The following is a 10,442-nucleotide window of genomic DNA, read 5'->3' on the forward strand; positions in this document are numbered from 1 at the left end:
TGGCCCATAAGGAGTGGCTCCTAGATTCAAAACTTCCTAACACTAGGTTCTAGGCTCTCGTTTTAGTCAATGTAAAAAAACTCTTATTTGGGAGCATTTATGTTTTCATTTATGTGAATATCACTAAACACTTGCTCTATAACCTTCACAAAACTCTTACTTTCCACTTATTTATGTTCTAGAATGTCTTTATTCTATTTAACTTGTTTTAGTTAAAAATGCATCACATTTATAATATATGTATTACTTCATGATTTATATACAAAATGGTATTCTACAATTGTTTGTCCACTTACGACATTAAAGTTTTTTTTGTAATGCAAGGTACCATGCAATATCCCAAATAGGTAGGCTAGCCTTGAGTTGCCCTTAGGGCTTGAACTCAAGATCTCATGGAACTTGCATGTCCTTGTTACCAATCGGCCTACACATTGTAGGTGATGTTTAATGAGTTGGAAACCAAGAGTTATATTGATGAAAGTTTTGATATAAATAATCTACACCCTTCTACCTTAAAACTTACATTACACCATAAGCCAACTTGAGATTTATAATGAACTAGCTCTAGGTGTCTTTTGAATTGTCCTAGCGTTGAAGTCCTCATTGTCATTGCCAATTTTGTTTTCAGAGCTACTTAACTCGAGCCAGTATCGTTGTTGGGATGATGTTTTCTATAGCTAGCCTTCTCTTGGTTCTAGAGATCTTTAAATCACAATAGCTCTCTAATCATTGATCAATTGATCTTGATATCTTGGTCAATCAAATCATCCAATATGATAGCAATACTAAGTCTATAGAATGTGGCCATATCAAGGTGCATGGAGGTCCTAGAAATACATGGTTTCACCCATCTAGAGATACCTCTAGAGTCCTTGAATTAAAGGTAAGTTCACAACTTGTATGATCCTTTTGGCGAAGAGGTTCCCTTGTAATAGTGTGCATAAAGAAACAATATCATTTCCTACATTCTTGTGGGCTTGCCCTTGGAGGTGCAAGCTCTCTACAACTTGTGGGATGTTTATACCAACTGAAACCATTTGAAGGTCCAATTGGCTTTCTCATATTGTAGGGATTGGTAAACTAGATACTTAGCCAAGGATGCATAAGGTCAATCTGGAAGTACCTTCTTTTTGTGCCATATTCATTTGATCAAGGTGTTTTAGAGTGCAAACCTTCTCAAATCCTAGTCAAGAAGGTTATTAGATGCATCTCTAACTCCAGAGAATTAATTTATAATACTACCATTTAGGAGTAGAGCAAAAAGTTTTAAAAGCATTCACGATGGAAAGAATTGGGACTTTAGGGTTCAAGCATCCCACTTGCTCCTTAGCTGGCCAAGATCAAGAATAATATCAAGGAATTGGATTTGAGTGATTGTGTTTGTTTAATGGTGGCTCATTCTTATAATCAACCACCTCTAGAGTGGAACATCCCTTGGCCTATGACTAATCCATTGATGACTATGGATTGGCATACAGGTGATAGCAAGTCCTATGAATGTATGTGGATGTACTTCGTCTAGCAAGTGTTCATGCATTCATTGAGTGTTGTTAACATAAAATCTAAGAAGGATCATATGTCATGTTTGAGAGATGTATTCAACATTGAAGGTAGAACATATTATGGTGGATTTTAGACTAAACACTATACTAATTTTGAAAAATGAAGGGTTTACTATGCATAATTAGCAAATGCTTTAAATGTCGATACCCAATAGAGATATAACATATCAAAAGTATTGGTTTTTTACATTAAAAGATATGGTATTAGAATATGTCAAGTGCTACACTAACTCAAACCATAGATACATGGACTAAACCATATAGTCTTGAGTACTGGGTGCAATAAGGGCTCACCCCTTTCTATATTTGGTAACTTGTATACAAGTAACATTGTGAGTTGATTAATATAGTATCTATGTTTGATTTGTATACTATTTCTTAATGCTTTTAATGCCCCCCTTTGTAGTCTACTTTATTGTCCTTGACTAATTTGATAGTAGTAAGACTCCTCATTCCTACACAACTACCATGCAAAACCAAAGAAAATATCATCCTTGTCATTATGCGTAATCATTTGCTAATTGGCACAACTTTAAATAATAGAAGGGCATGATCCTAGGCACACATTCATGAGGATAATTATTCAAGACAATTTTCCCCAAAGCATCCAAATGCACCATAATGGTGAAGTACATGTAAGTGTATAGTGGTTAGCTTGGACCATGCTATAATAACATTTTGAATAGTAGACAAAAATATTGCATAACTAGGAGAATTAGTTTTCCTGAGAATTAAGCTTGGAAATCATTATTCAAAAAGTAGGAAGCTTCATGCTTGATACTTGCATGCAACCAAAATACTTACTCGATGCATTGGAAGCATGGAAATCATTGTAACTTGGCTTGAGCACATACAAAATAGGCTAAACATTGTATATGAGCTACAAAAAGCATTGCTATGCCTAATCTTGTGTTCTACTTGCAAAGGGGAGTCAAGTTAAGAATTTAAGAGATAGCTATTGTTGAGTTGTGATAATGTCCTTTCTTGAAGTTTATCAACTTGATTCTAAAGCACATTGGTTGAACATTAGATACTTTGACATGGCTTCAAAATTGCCTTGGAGGTCTTACTTTCTACTTGAGGCTCATGTGGACTTTAACTCTCATATGGTTAGTATTTTCTTCATATTTTGGATGTTGCATGGAGTCTTGAGATCATTTGTTGAATTCTAAAGCAAGATATTGGAGTACTTGAGAACCCATACAAGTGCATCAACTTATAAATATGTGTACCTTGACTATACAATGGTCAAGAATAACAAAAATCACCATTCTTTACTATACCTTGCATGCTATAATAAAATTGTACCATTCTTGACATAGTTTAGGCATGGAAACTCAATTTCCTTGTTGATAATCTCCGAAATCACCCATTTAAGCTTCAAGGGTACCCTTGAGGTATTTTATCTTGAGCTTAGGTCTATACTCCTTATTGAACTTGCCGTTTTCAATACATCCAACTTTTCAACTAGATTTATCAAGTAAGGTATCATTGAGCTTGTGTGGCTTACTAGAGCCAACAACTTAGCATATACATTAGCAAAGGAACAAATAGTTATATGTACCTCATAACTTGCCTTGACTTTATAAAGTAACCTTAACTTCATTGTGAGGTATTCCATCTCAAGCCTTTGGTATTTTATCTTTGCTAAATTTCTCTCAAAGACCCCCATTTCACCAAAAGCATCCAATAGATGATTATCATAGACAACTAGTGTAACCCTTACATAAGCTAAACTTTAAGAATCTAAAACTCATTATAGAGCCAATGAAAAGGTCAAAATTTTCTTTTTTACTCCAAGATATTCTTATTTAGGTCACTCAAAGAAGTCGTTAGAAGAAATATGGACTCTCTTTTTTGCCCCTTAAGGGATTTCTCTCACCTCTCTGTCTCTAAAAAGAGATTCCAAAATAATATTAGATTAAGAGATCTTCTACAATCAAGCAAATCTTGTATTTCTATTTTCAATAGATTTTACCTATTATTTCATTCTCAAACAATAGGATAATGTCACTTTTTCTCAAAATCCTCATAACTAAAAAAATACAACTCTATTTTCTCTAAAAACAAAGCGAATAATTAATATACGACTCTTTAATGCCCTCATGACTTTTCAACATGAAAATATGTTAGAATCATTTTGATTCTTACTTCTTAAAAGGGTGGAAGTTACAAAATGATATAAAATGATATACATATCATATTTTAAGATTATTTTTTTACTTAGAGAGACCTTTTTGGCTCGAGAGTTTCCCTGTAAATTTTTATTGTTTTTGGACAAGTATATGTCTATTTCTAGGCATTTCTTCATTCCCTCTCAAAGCTCTAGTTTTGTTCGAAATTTTGTGTACTCTTCTCATTCCCTCTAGAATATGGTTACTTGCATACGAATTCTTTTGAAGCAATGCTCAGTACTATCTACAATATTCTCTACCGTGCTACAAGCAATCTCAGGAATGGTTTTAATAGCATTTGTTGCATACGAATTCTTTTGAAGCAATACTCAGTACTATCTATAATATTCTCTATCTTGCTACAAGCAATCTCAGGAATGGTTTTAATAGCATTTGTTGAAATCAAATAATCTCTATCTACAACACTCTCTACCTTGCTACAAGCAATCTCTCTCTTCAGTACTGTGCCATAAGATATCTTCCTCTTTAACACTCTATACTACAAGCAATCAACTGATAATGGAGGTATCTTTATTTTTTTAATATCTGTGATGTTATTATTTTTCATAGTTGTTGTTTAATCCTTAAGTGTCAATTTATAAAGAGAGAGAGAGAGAGAGAAAGAGAGAGAGAGAGAGAGAGAGAGAGAGAGAGAGAGAGAGAGAGAGAGAGAGAGAGAGAGAGAGAGAGAGAGAGAGAGAGTATTTTGGATAGAACAAAAGATAAGATTTGATGTTGATTAGAGGTAGATTAAAAGCCAAGATTATAGGCAGATTAGGGGTTGATTAGGGTCTATCATGATGACTGAAATCAAGAGAAAGAGACAAGATCCAATTGGGTAAAAAAAAACATAGATATAGTGAATCAAAAGGATATAATTGTGTGATTGGTGCCAATCCAAAATTAGTTGCATGTCATTGGATTGATGCTGACTTGCAGCTTTTAAATATTTAGATATTCTTACTATTAATTAGAAAATTGGTATTGACTCCTTAGCTTACTATTAATCAAAGGGGTGTAATTGTGTAATGTTAAAATTGGCATATATTTTTCTTTACAGGATGTAGATGCAAGACATACTAAGAGGAGGAGAGATATTCACTTTCAATTGGAGGATGAATATGCACAAATATTCAAAAGAATTATAGAAAGGGATGATGCAATAAGATACAGGATACAACAAGAAAGAAATGTATGGAAAAAAAATATGGACCTTTGGGTTGATGGGTGCATTTTTTAATCCGATCTAGTCACTCAAAGGCCACAATTTGGAGGGCTTACATCATCTGTAAAGTTTGTTTGTGAAGGAAATGAAGGATTATATGGATACACATGTAGACTTTTTACACAAAGATTAGCAAGGGTTCATAAAGCCTTGACAAATATGCATACAAGATTACAAGGGAATATGTAGTCTTTGATGGAAAAGGATAGATTATTGGTTGAGAAGGATAGAGAAAACCAGAGCCTACAACAAGCAATGCATGTCATTGAAGATGCTATGCAAGCTACACATGTGCAAAATATGGAGGTACAGTCTAAAGTTATGGACTTGAGAAGGAGAATGGAAACATAAAGAGAAAGCTCACAAAAACTTTGGAGATTGGACTCACTTTAAAAACCAAAGAAGCATGTTGGCGCATTCGATTAGTTAAACCAATTCATTAATTAACCAAAGGAAGTGGACAATATTATAGACGGATATATGCTCAATTTGCTATAATGAGAAATATGTTCCCTCATTGAGAGAATGATACTATTGCCAAAGTCCTAAGCAACGATATGGTCAAAAATGCATTGGAAAATCGTAAATTCAAGGACATTGTAGATGGTGTCACAAGTGAACATCTTAGGGATGTGAGCAATTTGTTTACTGCTACAGATGCTCATGGATTATGTGACAAGGTGGGAATGAGTTCTGAGTCATATAGTATGCTCTATCAATAATTGGATATAGAATTTAAGCAAGTCTTTAAAACTAAGCGAGTAATGCCTCTATCAAAACCATTTTACATGAAGAAGGCTCGAAAATAACTAAATGAGAAAGTTTTAGATCTAATTGGTGAGCTAACGTATTTGGAAAATACACACATATTGAAGTATGGTTCCAAAGAAGTTGCATTTGTATTGAATGCATCCAACAACTTTGTATTGGATATATGCAGGGTTCAGATTGCTATGGGCAAGTTCTACAATATGTCTATGGAAGAATGTAGAGGCAAGCTTAAGTTGGTCCTCAAACTTGATGAGAGTGATATTATTAAGGGGCAAAAACTTGAACGTTTGAGTATAACACTTATGAATCAAGCATTGGATCCCAACATTGATGAAAAACATCCTTTATACTTCGGTGTAGAGTCAGAGAATGAAATATGGTGGCTTGCAATATTCGAAGTACCAAAGGAGGACCATGAAGTATTTAAAGTTTTTTTAAACCTCACTAATATGCCCAGTGTTATTCAACAGTAAAATAATGGAGCAATTTTACATATCGAGGGGTTTGGGAACTATCAAGTTGAATGGCATCTTGTAGGTGATTTAAAAACATTGAAGTGTATGTTTAGTTTATCAAATGCAACGAATGCAAAATTTTCGTGCATATAATGTATGCAAACTAGGAAGAAAGGGAAATATGGAAATAAAGAATGGCTTGCCAAGCCAGGATAACAAGGTGCTCCAACACGTGATCAAAAAGTCACGAGAAATGGAATGCTAGTTTCAGTGGATCCAAACTAGCGCCCTATTTTGGAAATACCACTAACAAGGGTTCACTTTTGCACATTGCATTGTTTGTTATAATAATTGAGAAGCTAGTATATGAATATATATGCTTTGCATACAAATGCAACATGTGTTAGAAGCTGATGCTACATGCAAGAAGGTAGAACGAATCCTCTTTGAAGTTGGATTGCACGGGGGCCAAGTAGAAATAAAAAAGGACAAGAAAAAATCGAGAAAGAGTGAAAATATCCATTGTAAACCATGCTTTGGTGGGCCCAAGGCTAGGAAGTTTATATCTCCACCTCGAGACGAGGAACGTAATATACTTGTAAAACAACCATAGAAGTATGAAGCATGGAAAAAGTTGCACCTTGCTATTCTGGATTGGAGTAATGGGGGACGAACAAGGATTGCAAAGGCAGAAGTGTGGATACACCTAGATAGATTAGTATCTCTCTTACAAAAGTTGAGGTTTAGGGATGGTGATGTGAATACATTTAAAGAGATAGTTGCTAAATTTCATAAGTCCATGGTGGAGGCATGGACTACAAACAATATAACACACTACAGTCCATGGTGGAGGCATGGACTACAAACAGTATAACACACTACATGGTCAGTATTGTCACCATTACAAAAAAGATTATCATTTCGAATTAGTTTGTGTTTCTAATCTCTCTTCTTGTGCAGCATATACTTGAAGCACATGGTCCATACTTTGAAGATCAAGGAAGTTTGGCAATATGGTTAACTCAAGGCATGGAATGATCTCATTGGCAAGCTGCTTGTGCTTTTCAAAAGGCAATTGATCATGGAGGTGGCATCAATGATTCCAATTCTATGAGGCAATTATTAAAATGGTGATATAGGAGATTAGAGATACGATACAAGGAAAAAGAAAAGAAGTCCAAAACCTCTCAAGCAGAATTTATAAGTAGGGCAATATATGAAGTGAGAAAAGTAAGATATGAAAATAACACAGCTAGACAATGCCATGCAGAATGGTTGGCAACCCAAGAGAGAGATGGCAATAAATGGAGATCTAGATAAAGATAATACTTTTGATGCATTTAGCGTCCACGAGAGAGCATAGGGACCCAGGATATGACACATCAATTCTCTTATCTTTAACATGAGATGTCTTGCAAATTTTGTTTAAAATTTTGAAGGTTTGTCACTATGTTTTTCAAAGTCAATTTCAAACTATGTTTTTTAATTTTAAAAGTCATTTACACCACAGTAAGTTTAAAAGTTTCGTACTTAAGTCAAGTCTCTCCTTTCATTTTTTCCCATTACTCTTCTCTCTATCCTCCACCTTTCTATCCTTCATTATCACAACCATGGCACATTCCAAGCTTCCTATCAACAAGGCACATGCAAGAGCAAGAGCTCAACACTCTTTCGAAGCTAGTGAGCGTACTATGAGTGAAAAAGGTCCCTTGGGCCGACAACGGTGGCCCTACTGCAGCTAATAATGGTGGTGCTACTGTGTCCAACAATGGTGGCTCTAGTGTGGTCAATAATGATGGTTTGCCATTATCCAGAAATGGTGGTCCACGTGCTGCAGTTGCTCTGCCTTGCACTACTACTCCAACTGGTAATACACGTCCTCTAACACATAAGAAGTGAAGATGGAGACTAGGCATAGCTGTGCTACGTGAGATTAGAAAATTCTTGAAGAGTGCCAACTTGATTATCCTAAGGCACCATTCTCTAGGTTGGCGTGAGAAATACTACAAGATTTGTAGTTAAGGCATCATCACAAGTTCTTTTCAAGGAACTAGGCAAGGAATGTGGGGTGATGGTAAAGCCAAGCCTTGCTTGCTCTCCAAGAAGTAGCTGAAAGTTACTTGATTGATCTAATGGGTGATTCTCAAGTTTTAGCCATTCATGCCCGACGTATCACTATTAAGCCCATAGATATGATTCTCGTTCGTCAGATCCGCAACAACAAGGATGCATTTAATATTAATGTCAACAATATGCTTTGAGAAGCTATCTTGTAATTGGATCTATGTTTTTAGCTTAAGTTTGATTGTAAATTGTAAGAAGCTTAGTTTTGGTTTATATTTCCAGTAGACCTTCAAGTATTCGATAGCAGTGGTCTACAAAATGGAGCTAAATTTTACCTAGCTCTAGTTGTACTTGGTGCAATGCACTATTTATCGTGTATTTCATGGTTTCGTAATGCCAAATATGATATTTGATATTCTATTTTGCCATGATTTGCATTGTGCGTATTTCCAAGTTTCTAATTTTGAAAGTAGTTTTGTTAAGGATAAATTCAATGTGTAATCACACACACATAAGTGATCAGTCGTACATGGGCCGATGCACTATATCTTTACTGTATTTAGCAATTTGGTAACACTCTATCTGATATGTGATATTCCATTTGACCCATGAATTATTATTTGTGAATTTTTAAGTTTTCAATATTTCACGTAGTTTGGTTGACAACACATGTAATATGCAACTGTGTATATTCCATGCAGTGGTGAGTTTTTCTATTATTAGTGAAGTATAATCCAATTAATGCATTTTCAAAAAATGATTGAGCCGTCAATCTTATACATCAAAATTTGGTGAAACTTCACCCATATGTCGGGCATCATAAAAACTCATGGATATTAAAAAATTGGCCCAATCAAAAGTCTTTGGGATACCTGTCCGGAGGAGGCTGACGTTTGGGGCTCTGAATCTAGGGGATATTAGCATCAGACGCCAGCCTCCGGACAGGTGTTCTAGAGACTTCTAATGAGGCCTTTTTTTTGTTATGGTAGTTGATGTACCCGAGAGGAGTCCATAGGTAAAATTTCACGTCAATCGGATCACTGGTTATGTTTTTCCAAAGCCTGGATACATGAATTCAGGTTTAAGGGGTTTTGAAAAGTTTTGCCATAAGTTTAAAGTTTCACCTCATTTTACACATTTCACTTTTGAGTGTTGGGTTTTCTCTCCTAGAAGACATGGCATGCACCAAGCAAGCAGCCCAGAGACACCCCCTAGAAATCCCAGTTATAGAGGCCACCTCCCCCAGCTCCACCACCACCACCATGCTAGCATCCTAAGCGTCGATGGAAGTCAATGACTCTTCGTGAGATCCGACATCACGAGAAGACCCCACACCTTGTGATACCAAAGGCTCCATTTCAGAAGCTAGTGCATGAGATTATGGACTACATACTCTTTAAGAACAACAGGATGCACTTCCTAGATGGAATATGCTTGCGACAACTCGAGCCCAAGCCCTCGCACTACAGAAAGCTGTCGAAGCTTGCGTCATCAACTTGTTCAAAGACTCGGTCTATTCAATAGTACATGCAAGGAAAGTCACCGTCACCGATAGGGATTTGCGAATAGTGAGGTTTTTCTGGCGATGGAAGGATAGTCCTCACGGAGATCAACAACAATAGGGGCGTACTATCAAAACATATATGAAATGTAGCTTTCAAAGAGATTTTGTAAAACCCTGGCTATAATGGATCCCATGTAAAATGTTATGAATATGAATACAAATTTTTTGGAGTGTCTTATTTTTGTTTATTCACTTGTTATTTATTTTATTTATTTCTTTGAGTTATCATTGCATGTGTTCGAATGAATATATGTTGCACACGAACTTGATAAAGCACTATGTATTAAAGTTAGGGTACGAATCGTGTTGCGTATAAATCTGATAAATAAACGTAATATTCAAGAAAAAAATAATAATAAACGACGTGTATGACAAACTGCATTGCACACAAATCCAACAAATATAAGCTTTCATTACTTCAAGAGAAGATTATAAATTACATTACATTGGTGATGAGATATCATTTGGCACTAAATACGTCTATTCTCTCCTGGGCTTCTTTGAGTTAGACTCCCTATGGTCAGAGCTATTCTTGATCATAGGCATCAACACATTTTGCCCTAGTAGTTCCTGCCTAATGACATTGGGGTCTTCAATACTGGCAACCATGCCACAGGCCACTATGGA

This window comes from Lygodium microphyllum, chromosome 13, assembly GCF_053477565.2.
Source record: "Lygodium microphyllum isolate KBCC chromosome 13, Lygodium_microphyllum_v1.1.10, whole genome shotgun sequence".
NCBI classification, from domain to species: Eukaryota; Viridiplantae; Streptophyta; class Polypodiopsida; order Schizaeales; family Lygodiaceae; genus Lygodium; species Lygodium microphyllum.